This window comes from Dendrobates tinctorius, unplaced genomic scaffold (genome assembly GCF_039654945.1).
Source record: "Dendrobates tinctorius isolate UK_male_01 unplaced genomic scaffold, ASM3965494v1 ptg000032l, whole genome shotgun sequence".
NCBI classification, from domain to species: Eukaryota; Metazoa; Chordata; class Amphibia; order Anura; family Dendrobatidae; genus Dendrobates; species Dendrobates tinctorius.
Window position 1 is genome coordinate 29,322,931 of NW_027361700.1, and position 15,689 is coordinate 29,338,619.

Below are 15,689 nucleotides of genomic sequence, written 5' to 3' on the forward strand. Positions count from 1 at the left end.
GTTCATATCAGATCAGCATAGCATCCATGCCAGAGCTCCGCTCTGCTAACCCTGTGGTCACACAGGCTTGGCTATGTCCGGTACACAGACTCTCTAGCCTCACAGTTATATCCCCTGTCCGGGTTACCTCATGGCTGCTTCTCAGTGCAGGCGTTCATTCCCTCCAGGGAACTATCAGACATACGTCTCCACGTGCACTCAGGAAGCCAGACACATCTTCCTCAGTTGGCCTCACGTCAGACAGACGAGACCTTCCATAAGGACCAATCGGGTCCAAGCATTCACTCATGTGACCTACCCTGGCCACCTTATATGGTACGTAGCCACGCCCACCAGATCACATGGCTATGACCTCATCACAGGTCCTTCAACCACTCATACACATACTTTACTATGGCGTTTTAGACACCCGCCCCTAGGTGGGTTTGTAGGTGATTGATCCCACCTATCTCATCAATCACCTGAAGGTTTCTCCCTAACACATTGGAACGAAAGATCAGCTCTGCTGATCAGCACATAATCAAGCCTTCATCCCAAGGCCACCCACCTTGGGATACACAATGGTAATTTAGGACCCTGCTCCTGTTACCACTCTGAATATAAACTTGGCACACACACGTGGAATCCAAAGCAAATGGTGGTTTAATAAGGTACAGTACATACAGTGACGTTTCAGTCTATATGTCCTTCATCAATGTACTAAAAATAAAAAATGGATATAAGTATCAAATAAATTAGGTATATGCAAATGTTGTACAACACATGGTTAAGCCAAAATACAGAGTGTAATTGACATGATTCATATTCAGAAACCAATATGGCTGTTAGTTTAATATATTAAATAAATCAAATATATACAAAGGTTGTACAACACATAATTAAGTCTGGGAATTAGGTGTGGTTTCCATGATATATATCCAAAAAACATGTGCAGCATTATGGCTAGTAGCATACTATTTTAGACACAGCGATGCAACCATCTAAAGTGCAAGAGAGAGGCACATACCCCTAAAAATCACTGTGGTTCCTTTTGTCAGGGCAAAAAAGAGAATTCTATGGGAAAGAGAGAGGTAGTGACATCATGATAAATAAGCAGCAGTATATGGTTAGTGAGGAAAGATATATACAATGCCAACATACCGTAGCTACTGTAAGGAGACGGCTTGGGGCCGGTTTACTGTAATTACAACATAGTCGCCATTAACAGCGTAAATATGAAGTGAATGCCTATCATAGAAGCAAAAATTAGAAGTATCTGGTGTATCTTACCCTTGGGAGGTGCGCAGTGCAGGAAACAGCATGAACACGGCATCCGCCGCGAGTCACGAGTGCTGTATGAAGTGAGACCGGCAGTGTATTTATGTGTAAGGAGGAGGGCGGCTGGGAGGAAGTGCATCACCAGTAATCGTCCGGCGTGTGCTCCAGCATCACCCAGTTGCGTTCCATTAGCCGGAAAATGCTGGCAGCGGAGAGAGAATGCGCTCCGCCTCCTACGGAGGTGAGGGGAATGCTTACCACTGCTGTGCATGTCAGGGCATAATAACTAAGTGGTGTTACCCAGTGAGTGGTGATAATGGAGAGTGAGTGGATATCACTGTTATACCGCTGTGGGATCAGACGTGTAGAAGTCTGAAGAAGAAGGAATGAAAGGCTGAATGCCGAAACGTGCGTAGGGGCAAGATATCACCACCCACAGGAGGTAAAAGTTTGTTTTGCACTTAGGTACTTTATGTGACTGGCGTTTTTATTAGCACTATCTTGCTTTGTAGCTTTTGATGCTTGTCACTCTCTACAACTTGCTACTTAAAGCGATTAGTGGGGTGTTTTTTGGTATGTGCAACCTCCTATTAGTAGGTTTGTGGGGGGTGGTATCTTTACTTGGGTTTCCCACCTTTTAATCTTAATGTAATGTGTGTAATTTTCTTACCAAATAAAGATTGTCTATTTTTCCTAAATTGGGTTCATATGTGTATTTTCGGATATATTTAACCTTATGTGAACCCAGAGATGGGTCTTTTCTTTAGTAAGGAGCTAATTAATTGTATTTAATATAGGAGGCGTTTAAAAATGCTCCGCTGTTGGACTTCAACATTTTTGTTAATTGTGGGATCAGACGTGCAGAAGTCAGGCGGTGCCACGAGGGTGCAAAGTGACTTTCAGAAATTGGTGACTTCATAATTTTCAGTGTGGTTGATTTTGCAGTAAAAATACATCCAATTAGTACCATGAATTGAATTGATGTTACATCACAGACCACTCATGGAAACTTACACGCCTGAAATAGAGAATTGAGTTAAGACATAAGAAATGACTGTACATCGTATTCTCTGTTTAATTCCTTCGGTGCCAATGTATTAAGTTCGTGGATCCAATATGCCTCTCTCTTTTTTAGGAGATTAATACGATTACCCCCCCTACGTGGAAGTTGAACTTGCTCGATGACTTGGTATTTTAATTGAGCAATCGAAAGGCCTGTAGTGACAAAATATAAAGGGATCGGCAGAAGTAAATTTTTACACCTGATGGTGGATTTGTGTTTCGAAATTCAATCCCGTATAGGTTGTGTAGTCTCTCCCACGGATAGTAAACCACACGGGCATTTAATTAGATACACGACAAAAGAAGTGTTACATGTGTAGTGTTCTTTTATGTTGTATTGCTTGCCTGTGTGGGGATGGTGAAAAAAACTACCCTTCTGGACATTATTACGTTGTGTACGCTGTAGGCAGGGGAAGGTACCGAATTTGGGGTTCATGAGAAAACGTTGTTCAGACGGGCGAGAGGAGCCCACATCAGCTCTAATCAGAAGATCACGTAAATTACGTGGCCTCCTGAAACAGGGGTGGAATGGTTCGCAGAATTCCCTAATATTTGGATGAGTTGTCCTGAGGATGTGCCAGTGTCGACGTATGCTGGTATGAAGACGATAGGCAAAGGGATGAAAGTCATGGACAAAAGGAATGCGATTGCCCATTTTTGGTCGTGGGGGAATAGACAGATCTATGGTGTTCAATACATTTGGGGGATACCCCCTTTCTGAGAATTTTGACCGCATCTCTGTCATGCGTTTCTCTTGGGTCACAGTATCAGACACTATTCTTTATACCCTTTTCATTTGTGATTTTGGTATGGAGTTTTTCATCCTGGTAGGATGAAAGCTCCCATAGTGAAGTAGACTGTTACGATCGGTTGGCTTGGTATACAAGTCAGTAGAAAGATGACCAAAGTCATCTTTGATGAATAGAGTGTCCAGAAAATTAATCTTTCTCAAGTCATGTGTCATCGTGAAGAAAAGTCCAGGCCATGATGACTGTAAAAGGAAAAAGAATGAATCTAACGTATCTGGTGTGCCCCCCAGATACAGAAGATATCGTCGATGTACCTCTTCCACACCAGTGCATGTGTGCGGAAGAGGTCATCTATATAGATTACACTTTCCTCAAAGTGGGCTACATCGCAATTAGCATACGGAGGTGCTGTGTTCGAGCCCATAGCGGTGCCCTTGATCTGCAAATAAAAATTGTCCTCAAAAAGGAAAATATTCCTTGTTAGGACAATTGAAAGGAGGTCACAATAGAGATTGACTTGTTCTGGATCATATTCAGACAGTTCCCACAGTCTGCGTACTGATTTGATGCCCTCTAAGTGTGGTATGGATGTGTATAGGTCCATTAGGTCAAACGTCACAAGGATAGCATTGAGTGGAATCTGGCCTAAATTATGTATTACATCCAAGAAGGCGCCTGTGTCCAAGAGAAGTGACGTAGCACGTTTTGTAAGGGGTGTCAGGATCTTTCCAAGTATTTTGAGATGGGTGAGAACACAGACTCCGTGGAAGCCACAATCGGCCTCCCCGGGGGATTATCTAAATTTTTATGTACTTTGGGAAGTACATAGAAGACTGGGGTGATGGGGAACTGTTTGATTAAATATGTCTTACTGTCAAGAATCAAAAGAACACAGCAGCACATGTGCATGAATCTAGGCCATGTGAAAACACAGAAAAACATTAAAGGGAATCTGTCACCAGTTTTTTTGGCCTATCAACTAAAAATATCATCTAATAGAGTGTGAGGTATACATTCCCCAACTACTTGTGAAACCCCCTGACTCCCCATGAATACCTTTTATATTGCCCCCTCGCAGTATAGGCATTGGTTCTGGTCCCTCTCTCCACCCCAAATCGGCGTGCTGTATGCATTACGTTCTGTGAATAGCATTGTCCGCGTACAGGTACCGCATGTGCGCATTCAAATTGCTTCCCGTGCGTGCGCAGTATGCTTTGCCCAACTGCGTGCAAAGCTGAAAAGCATTAGTGCGCATGCGCCAGATTAACTTTGTTCTGAAAGTATTTTGCTGCGTCCCAGGACATAGTTCACTGGCGCATGCGCACTAATGCTTTTCGGCTTTGCCCGCAGTTGGGCAAAGCATACTGTGCACACACGGGAGGCAATTTGAATGCGCACACGCGGGACCTGTATGTGGACAACGCGATTCACAGAACGGAATGTGTGTAGGGTTCTAGCAGGTTCTCAGGATGCAGTGATGAGACACGAGACAGGGTATGACTTGTATAATGAACTTTTATAAATTGAAGCCACTAGGGCTATACTGAACAGACAAAACGGGGGAACAAGCAATCTGTCCTCGCAGGGACTCGATGAACTAAACGGTACTTTTTGTGTAACTGCGAGTAACCCGGCTAGTCCGGGTGACGGAAGCCAGACTACGGCCAAACTATAACACATATTTTTAAGAGTCCACTTATCCTTCCATGCGTCGCTCAGGATTGCAGATGTGGCTGCTTAGAGGTTATTGATGCAGCAACCTCGACGCCTTCATCTTCCGGGAAGGTTTGGGCTCGTCGGGCCCTGAAGAAACTATACCGTGGAGCCTAACAGGCTCTGAAGAAACAATGCTGGTGGGGCACAACAGGCCCTGAGGAAATGGTGCCGACGAGGTGCAACAGGCCCTGAAGAAACAATGCCGGTGGAGCGCAACAGGCCCTGAAGAAACGGTGCCGGTGGGGCATATCAGGCCCGGAAGAAACGGTGCCAGTGGGGCGCAACAGGCCCTGAAGAAATGATGCCGGTGGGGCGCAACAGGCTCTGAAGAAACAATGTCAGTAGGGCGCAACAGGCCCTGAAGAAGCGATGCTGGTGGGGCGCAACAGGCCCTGAAGAAACGGTGCTGATGGGGCGCAGTAATGACGCAGTCTCTAAATATGACCGTTCACCAAACTCTGCTCAGGGTCCCTTAGCAAACTGGACAGGGGCCTCTACTACCGCCTGTAGCAAGGTGGCGCCCCCTGGGGCCGGTGATGACAGGGCCGCAGCTGTGGGAGAAGGGCAGGGGGGCAGTGTCCTGACCGCTGTAAAGGAATGGTCTGTCGTCGCAGCGGTTGCCTGACGTAGCCGCCTTGTCACAACAGGGTGGGAAGCAGTGGGAGTGGCTGTATGGGACTGTATGTGGGGAGCGGCCGCCGGTGCAAGTCTCTCACGTGTCACTAGTCGGTGAGTTCGCAGCTTTCCTTTCACAGGCCCTTGTCGGTCTCTCCACAACACACCGTCTGCTCCCTCAGTCCTCTCTGTCTCAAACGGCTTCCTGTCTGTTGTCCTGCTCTCTGTCAACTGCCACTTCAGTGCACCCCATGCTCCTTTTAAGCTTGCCCCACCCCCTGTTTCCCTTACAACTTCAGTCAAGTCTTTCCTTTTACTGTCTTCCCAGTATCGTTCCCTCAGGAACCCTGATGGCGATCCCCTGGGTACCTGTCCTTTCAATGTCTGGGAGTCCTCCTCCCCACACTCCCCCACCCTGTAAGCTCGCCAGTCCTTGGGTGAGGGCCTTAGTCTATTGAGATCGGTCTGTAGAGGTTTCAATGTTCGTTGCCATATGAATTGATCTTGCTCATATCGTTCAGTGGGTTTGCCGGCTGTTGACCACTCGGAGCGTCTAAGTTCGACTGAGGTAGAGTCGTCTGGGGTGGTGGACATCGTTGGGCTGGTTGGTGTGGGTGGGCAAATTGTGTCAGATGATTCATTACTGAGTGGACGGCCTCCGAATCCTGGGAGACAATCTTCGTCGTCATCCAGGTCCCAACATATGAAAGACGGTTCAGATGTCGACGGGATAGGCTTCGGGTTGGAGGAAGTACATGGGTGTAACATATTACGATGTACAAAACGAGTGGGCAGTGTTTCGTCCTCCTCGGGTCGTATTTCCTACACCGGTCCGTCCGGATGGATACGGCATAAGACCCGATAAGGACTTTCTTCCCAACGCGGCTCCAGTTTGTTCTGGGGAAGTTGATCTAGTACAAGCACCCGGTGCCCACTTTGGAGATGAGGAGGCGGGGTTGCATTCTTCCCTGGGTGCTCCCTGTCTCGGAGCTGGGTGTGTACAATTCGGTGAAGAGTTTGCAGCCGATGGCGATGATTTTGGACCCAAGATGACACTCCAGTCCAGGGCTGAGGTTCTTCGGGGTCTAACTCCACCTCCATGATCCCTTTACCTTCTCGCCCAAACAACAGGGAATAGGGGGTATAGCCAGTCACTCAATATACCCTATTGTTATAGGCCCAAACTAATTTGGAAACAAATTCGGGCCAACGGGCCTTCTTGTCACTCTTCAGAGTGCGCAATATCTGAATCAATGTCTGATTAAATCGTTCACAAGCCCCATTCCCTTGCGGGTGATACGGTGTGGTCCGGGATTTGTCAATTCCATAGAGGTGATGTAGTTCTTCCATGACATTTCCCAAAAAACATGCTCCCTGATCAGAATGTATTCATTGAGGACAGCCGTATACTTTTATAAAGTTTCTACAAATGGCGGAGGCAGCTGACTCTGTGGTCTGATCCCGAGTGGGGGTGACCACAGCGAACTTGGTGAAATGATCTACCATAACGAGACAGTGTTCGTATCCCTGAAATGCGGGTCCAATGGTCAGATAATCCACCGTCAGGAGCTCAAGGGGCGCTGAGGTCACAATAGTCTGTGTTGCGGCTCGCTGAGTGGGTGGTTTGGCTAGTTCACACAAGCGGCAGGTCCGGCAAATTTCATCCACAACAGCCGGCAAGCGCGGGTGGTAAGCTTTCTGTTGCAGCCATTGCAAAGTTTTTTTTGTTCTGAAATGAGCCCCTTTTTCGTGAGCCTCCCGAGCTAGTACGTGAAGTTGGGCTCCTGGCGTAAGCACCTGCCAAACCGTCATTGAGGTTGTTTGTGATGTTATTTTACGATACAATAATCCCCTTCGGATAACCAACCTCTCCCATTGTCGCAGCATAAGCAACAGGTCTTGAGTCAAATTTTGCCGTTGAGAGTCAGGGGGTAATTGCCCAGCGGCGACCCATGTCCTGAGAAGGCCGACCTCTTCGTCTTCTTGTTGCTGTTGTATCCACTTATCCCAGGATTGTTCTAATATGCCCCTTGGGGTCTCAGAGGAAGATTTTTTTTATTGTCAGTTGTGAGCACGGCAGCAGTGAGAGCGAACGGTATTTCCTCTCCTTCTAATTCTTCGTCTCGATTCTGTCCTGGAGTTGTATGTCAAATCCTGGAGAGGGCGTCTGCATGGACATTCTCAGCCCCTCTTTTGTAGATAATCTTATAATTGCACTTTGCCATCCGGGCCACCCATCGCTGTTCCAGAGCCCCCAATTTGGCGTTTTCCAAATGAGCCACCAAGTTGTTGTCAGTTCGCACTACCACCTCGGAACCCGCTAGGTACTCTGCGAATCTCTCCGTCATAGCCCATACCACTGCGAGGAGCTCGAGCTTAAAAGAACTGTAATTGTCAGGGTTACGCTCAGAGTCATGGAGTGAGTGACTTCCATATGCGATCACTCTCTCCCGGCCATCCTGAACCTGTGACAACACAGCCTCCAGTGCGTGAAGACTCCCGTCAGTGTGCAGGATGAACGGTTGGGAGAAATCCGCATAAGCCAACACTGGGGCAACCAAGAGTGCAGCCTTGAGGTCTCGGAAGCCCTCTTCCTGAGGGTGTTGCCACTGGATTTTTCGCCCATTGGCCCCAGCGGGAGCCCCCTTCAGCAGGTCGTGCAGGGCTCGAGCTCGACATGCAAAATTCTTTACGAAGCGACGGTAATATCCGGCTAACCCCATAAAAGCCCGCACATCTTTCACCGTCTCGGGGGTAGGCCATTCCTGGATAGCAGCAATCTTCTCCCGGGATGGCCTCACACCCTCTGCCGAAATGACATGACCCAGATACTCAATCTGAGAGCGAAATAGGTGGCATTTCTGAGGCTTCACCTTCAACCCGTACTTTTGCAACCGGCTGAGTACCTGTCCCAACCGCTTCAGGTGGTCCTCATAGGTGGCGGCATAGACAATGATGTTGTCCAGATAGATCAACGTAGCCTCAAATTTGAGATCTACCAGACACAGCTCCATCAATCACTGAAAGGTCCCGGGGGCGTTGGCCAGCCCAAACGGCATCCGATTAAACTCAAACAGTCCCATGGGCAATATGAACGCCGTCTTGGCTCTATCTTCTTCTGACATGGGTACCTGCCAGTACCCACTGGCCAAGTCCAGGGTTGAAAAATATGTTGCTTTTCCCAAGGTGGACAGGGATTCTTCTATGTGGGGCAGTGGATATGAGTCTTTAATAGTGCAAGCATTCAGTTTACGATAATCCACACAAAATCGTAGTGTACCATCTTTCTTCTGGACCCGCACAATTGGGGCCACCCAGGGGCTTTGACTTTCCCGTATCGCCCCTTTTCGCAGCATTCGGGCCAACAAAGTTTTCAACTCTTGATAGAGTTGTGGCGGAATCTGTCAATATCGTTCCCGGATAGGGGCCGCTCCTGCTGTGGGGATTTCATGAGTGATGGCGGTGGTACACCCAAAATCATCCTCCTGACTAGCAAATACTTCATGGTACTGTCCCAGCAATGTTTTTATCTGTGAGAGTTGGGCTGCAGATAATCCAGAAAGCTCGGCCCACATCTGCTCCAAAATCTTTCGGCCCTTCTCTTGTGCCGAGATGTCGTGGGCCTGTAATGTTCGTATAGTTACTTCCCAAGGATCCTCGGGGTGTACTTGTAATTGAACTGCAGGAGCTGGCAGCACTTCTTCTAAAGGCCTTACTAGTTTGGCCAGCACAGTCCGTGCTTTCAGAACGGTGTCTTGGTCTTCAAAGTTAACGCAGCGCACCTTTTTGCACGGTAGCCAGGGAACGGGCCACCAGTATGCCAGGAGGTAAGCGCTCCGAGTGACACGGCACCACCTGTACCATCACCTGTACCTCCACGCCCTCCAAGGGTATCGGGGCTCGAATGAGCAGGGCCACCACAGTCTGGCCAGGAGGTAACACAAGCAGGGGAGTCGCTGGCGTGATGACCTTACCCAGAGCCTCGCCTTCCTGGCGGTCCTGATGTACCCGTGCTCCCCGCACCAGCTGCTGGAATACCTGTCCCTGGGCTGTGCGAGATCCCCACTGCTTCAGAATCCTCTGTGTAGGGTCATTGAGCAGTAGGTTGCCAAACTCTCATAGAACATTCATGCCTAGGGTGACGGGGTGTTGCTTATCAGCTTCTCCTTGAGTCAGTACCACCACTCTGCGACCAAGGGATTTACTGCACAGCGTCACTTGCACCCACACCACCCCGGCAACTGGGACCGGCAGTTGGTTGGCAGCTACTAGTCTGATCACGGGCCCCCACTGAGGCCTTGCTGCTTCCGGGAAGTTCTGTTGAAAATGAATGAGGGCATAGTGGTTACTTGTGACCCCGTGTCCACCAGGCACCGGACGGCCCGGCCCTCCACTTCTGCCCAAACCACCGGGCATTTTGCTACCAAATCTTCGGGACTTCCACCACCCCTAGTTGTGGTGTTCGGCTCCGAGCGGCGTCCCCCCAAGCCCGGAGCCCTTTAGTTTAATGGCGGCCGGGGAGGGTATCTCCCACGCCGCGGACACTCTCGGGCAAAGTGGCCTGGTTCTCCACACTCAAAACACCGGGCTTGTGTAGGTTGACCACCCCGCGGGGAGCGTGATCCCCAGAAGCCGGGGTTAAAGCCAGGTCGTCCAGTCCCGGTCTCAGTTCTTCTCTTTTCTTCGGCCAACTCGCCCTTAATACTTTTCAGCTCTTGCTTCATCTCTTCCACCCACTGAGGCTCCCTGACTACATTCGCGGGGGCCTCCACACCTCAGACTTTCCCCACGGGGACCGCCATCCCCTGCTCCTGCTCTCGAGCACGTGTCTGGCTTCCTACCTCTGAAAAATCTATTCTGGGATTCATCCTGATCTGTTCCCGCAGTGCCTGTTTGACTAATGGATCTCGCAAACCAGTCACCAGTAGGTCACGTAGGGTAATGTCAACAGGTCCTGCCCCTACCCCTTCCTTTCTTTCTATAGCCATATGCAATTCTTGGAGGACATTCCTATACTCTGTGATCGTCTCCCCCTCTACTTGCATCCGACTAAACAAACGGGTTCTTAACTCTCCCACATCAGTAGGGTCCCCATGGGTCTGTTCTACTATCTGTAACACTTTTTCAAAAGTGTTACGGTGACCCGAAGGTTTCAACATCACTGACCTCCGCGTCTCCTCGTCCAGTGCCATGAATGCCACCTCAGCCTCCTGATCAAGGGTCATTGGGTGCATCCGAAAGAGCCCCTGCATCTGCTCTGTCCAGCTCCATAACATAGTATTGGAGTCGGAAAATCTAGGCAGGTTGTTCAGCATGGCCCCCAATGATATGCTGGTATGGGTACCCTCATCATTTGTAGAGTTTACAGCTCTACCCTGATCTGGGGCACCACTGTCTGTGCTCGAAAACTGCATCCTGCCGACTACACCAAGTGTAGGGTTCTAGCAGGTTCTCAGGATGCAGTGACAAGACACGAGACAGGGTATGACTTGTATAATTAACTATTATAAATTGAAGCCACTAGGGCTATACTGAACAGACAAAACGGGGGAACAAGCAATCTGTCCTCGCAGGGACTCAATGAACTAAACGGTACTTTTTGTGTAGCTGCGAGTAACCCGGCTAGTCCGGGTGACGGAAGCCGGACTATGGCCAAACTATAACACGTATTTTCAAGAGTCCACTTATCCTTCCATGTGTCGCTCAGGATTGCAAATACGGCCGCTTAGAGGTCGTTGATGCGGCTACCTCGACGCCTCGATCTTCCGGGAAGGTTTGGGCTCGTCGGGCCCTGAAGAAACTATACAGGTGGGGCATAACAGGCCCTGAAGAAACAATGCCGGTGGCGCACAACAGGCCCTGAGGAAACGGTGCCAACGGGGCGCAACAGGCCCTGACAAAACAATGCCGGTGGGGCGCAACAGGCCCTGAAGAAACGGTGCCGGTGGGGCGTAACAGGCCCTGAAGAAACGGTGCCGGTGGGGCGCAACAGGCCCTGAAGAAACGATGCCGGTGGGGCGCAACAGGGTGTCGGTGGGGCGCAACACGCCCTGAAGAAGCGATGCCTGTGGGGCGTAACAGGCCCTGAAGAAATGGTGCTGATGGAGCGCGGTAATGACGCAGTCTCTAAATATAACCGTTCACCAAACTCTACTCAGGGTCCCTTAGCAAACCGGACGGGGGCCTCTACTACCGCCTGTAGCGAGGTGGCGCCCACTGGGGCCGGTGATGACAGGGCCGCAGCTGTGGGAGAAGGCAGGGGGGCAGTGTCCTGACCGCTGTAAAGGAATGGTCTGTCGTCGCAGCGGTCGCCTGAGGTAGCTGCCTTGTCACAACAGGGTGGGAAGCAGGGGGAGTGGCTGTATGGGACCGTATGCGGGGAGCGGCCGCCGGTGCAAGTCTCTCACTAGTCACTAGTCGGTGAGTCCGCAGCTTTCCTTTCACAGGCCCCTGTCGGTCTCTCCACAGCACACCGTCTGCTCCCTCGGTCCTCTGTGTCTCACATAGCTTCCTGTCTGTTGTCCTGCTCTCTGTCAACTGCCACTTCAGCGCGCCCCCTGCTCCTTTTAAGCTTGCCCCGCCACCTGTTTCCCTGACAACTTCAGTCAAGTCTTTCCTTTTACTGTCCTCCCGGTATCGTTCTCTCAGGAACCCTGATGGCGATCCCCTGGGTACCTGTCCTTTCACTGTCTGGGAGTCCTCCTCCCCACAAGTGTACAGCACACCAATTTGGTGTGGAGAGAGGCACCAGAACCAATGCCCATCAGATCGGACTGAGGATATCACCATACCGCGAGGGGGCAATATAAAAGGTTTTTATGGGGGATTCATGCAGAGTCCTGGGGGTTTCACAAGTAGTTGGGGAATGCATGCGTCACGCTCTATTAGATGATATTTTTAGTTGATAGGCCAAAAAAATGGTGACAGATTCCCTTTAAAAGCATCCAATTTAGATTAAACTTCTCAAAATTTTCCCAAAAATTTTTTTCAACTTTTTTTTTTAGCTCCAGTAATAGATGAAAAATTAAGGATCTTAGTGCACAAACTAGCCATTTCATGTAGGCCCATCAACCACGGCAAGGTGACCTCCCTTAGATAGATAGTATATGTATAGATAGTGTAGCGATACTAATGGCCGTATAGTTAATGGGAGGCATGTATCACAGTGATGGCAGCTCCCTGTGATGTAGCCCGGAGTGTTTTTTCTTAAGTATACATAAGTTTTAAGTAGTTTTTGTTCACATTTGGATCCAGGCTATGGGTAGCTCTGAGAGTTGAGAGGGTTGTGCCACCTACTTACCTCGCTCCGTGGTGAGGGGAGCTCACTGTACCCCATTTTGCCTGAAGGTATGTGTATGGTTGTTAATTTTGAGGACCTGTGATGAGGTCATGATCATGTGACTAGCCATGTGATAGGTAACTGGGAGTGGTTACAGCTATCTAAGGAAGGTGTGTTGCACATGTGAGAGAGTGTGTTGGGAGTCTGTCAGCCTGGAAAGAGCTCCCATGTTTCAAGACTGGAAGCCGCATAGCCTGGGGAAGCAGTGCTGGCGAGTCTGAGCCACTGGAGTAGACTGTCTTGAAAACCGTGAGTTATGCTGACCGGGGTCAGTGAGAGATATTTATAGGATGGATACCTGTGAGGATAAGAGGGATCCAAGAACGTGCATGGCCAACAGGTAACAGAATGGAGTCCGTGTTATGCTGACCGGGGTCAGAAAGAGACTGTGTATTGATGTTTATGGGATACCTCTGCGGATAAGAGGGATCCAAGAACTTGCATGGCCAACAGGTAACGGAAAGGAGTCCGTGTTATGCTGACCTGGGTCAGCGAAAGACTGTGTTCATTTTGGTAAAGCTGAATGTTTAACAGACAGTGTAATGGCTGCTGCATACTGGTGAATAACAAACTGAATGGACTCATTTTAACCCTGAGTGTGCCAGTGTTTACCTCCAAGACCTGCAAAGTGAGTAATCCCCGTTCACAGACAGTGTGGAACATTACAATAGATAGATATATCTATAGATAAATATAATATCTTTCCATAGATAGATAAATCTATAGATAGATAGATAGATATATCTATAGATATCTATCTATAGATATATCTATAGATAATCTATAGATAGATATATCTACAGATATATCTATCTATACAGGGTGGGCCATTTATATGGATACACCTAAATAAAATGGGAATGGTTGGTCACCCAGATCGGCGCGCTGAATTTGCAGAATGGGCAAAACAAAAATTGAAACAGGACCCTCAGTTTACACAGAACATTATGTTCAGTGATGAGGCAAACTTTTTTGGGTGGGTCATTTATATGACCCACCTAAATAAAATTGGAATGGTGACAATTTTCTTGTGTAGGGTGTCTTGCATTGAAATCTGCTGCAATGACCCGGGTACTGCGTTCACCAGAGATCAACACAATTTCTATCTGCTCTTCACGTGTTAACCTCTGCAACATGTCAATGGCTGTAAACAAAGAGAAACTTGTAAATAACTCATGAAAGAATAAAGTTATGTTAAAACCAAGCACACCTTTGTTTTTCTTGTGAAATTCTCAATAAGTTTTATGTGTCACATGACTCTTCCCATTGAAAAAAAATAAAGTTGGATCCAAAATGGCTGACTTCAAAATGGCCGCCATGGTCACCACCCATCTTGAAAAGTTTTCCCCCTTCCATATACTAATATTCCACAAACAGGAAGTTGATATCGCCAACCATTCCCATTTTATTTAGGCGTATGCATATAAATGGCCCACCCTGCAGATTTATCGATAGATAGATCTATAGATAGATAGATAGATAGATAGAGCTATAGATATCTGTTGCAGAACACCCCAGCACACTAAATAGGAGATGTATGCCCTTAATGCAGCAACCGACCGGCTGTGACCCCATGGACAGAGATAAACAAGATATCCCACTTCTGATCTCCCCCCACCTTTGTAAATCCCACGGCTATTGTAATGTATGTCTGGTGTCTTAATTGGAGCCTGTTATCTACTGGCACAACACACATTGATTGTCCTGCCCCCTATATGTATATATATTCTGAGACCGATGAGTAAAATATGTCATACTGGAAATACATTTTGTTTCCCTCCCACTTTACTTCAGCCAGCAATTGTATATAGGTATATGCTTATTTGTAAGATGTTAAGCTATGAGTAAGGACCCTCTAGTCCGAAACGCGTAAGCGTCTGTCACATTTGTGAACCATATGTTTTTTATGCATCTATTCTGTTTTTAATCATTTTTTTGGAATAAAGTCTTTTGATTTTAACCATCCTTTGGTCGAAGTTGCTGGAACATCTCCCAAGTATTGTGCCTACAAGATTTTCCGGAATCCAAGTTCCCTGCACCGCCCAGGATTGATTGCATTCCTCCAGACTTCGCATTTGCTACGGTTTGGTGAGCTGACAAAAAACTTTTTCCTTTGTGGAAATACATGGAGTAGCAGTGTCTTTTATATGTTCCCATGTTACAAAGCCTTTTGAGCCAGGACCCTTCTTTCAGAAGCGAGGAAAAGCAGGGTGGACCTCCTGAAACACGGGGTGGTAATGTAAGAGGTATTACAGCCCAGAAGACCCCGTTACACTGGTGGCAGACAGCGGGATATGATACCCTGTCTATAGGAGTAAAGGACTGAATGGAAACCAACTACCAGAAGTTAAAGAGGAATACATTAAAAGACCAGGTGGAAGCTCGAGGATTAATCGCCAGCAACAAAACAAAAGCGGATTTGATAGCAGCCATCATGGAACACGACAGTGCAGCGTCCCCTAATGTGAACGTGGAAGAGACTGAATTCCAGAGGGAGGTAAAGAGCAGACTGGCGTTCTATGGCCCAAACCCTGCAGTAGAGATCATACGAGAGGTGATGGCTGATGTGCGTACTGATCTGAAGGAAAAGATGGCAGAGCGGACCAGGATAGAGCTAGCCAAGATGGAGATGGCAGAGCGGAGAGAGGAGAGTCAGCGAGCAGGGGGAGCTCTGGCCTCCGCCCATGTACCGTCAGCAGTAAGCCACAAAAAAACCCAGTATAATGCCTTCCGACAGTTGGGGAGGCAGAGGAAGACATTGATGGCTTTCTGCAGGACTTTGAGTGGCAGTGTGCCCTTCATCAAGTGAAGCCGGAGGATTGGGTTCAGGTTGTGGCCAGCAAGCTGACAGGCCGGGCAGCGGATGCCTATCGCACGGTACCTGATGAGAGCTGTATGGACTATGATCGGGTCAAAGAAGTGACTGGACTAAACCCCGAGACACAAGGATG

The 15,689-nt window shown here is 48.4% G+C and overlaps 1 pseudogene; it reads right to left on the minus strand.

Moving 5' to 3' along the window:
- Positions 1-3,100: 3,100 nt before the first annotated feature.
- The window catches only part of LOC141086650 (keratin, type I cytoskeletal 19-like), a 33,871-nt pseudogene continuing 21,282 nt past the window's right edge, over positions 3,101-15,689 (minus strand).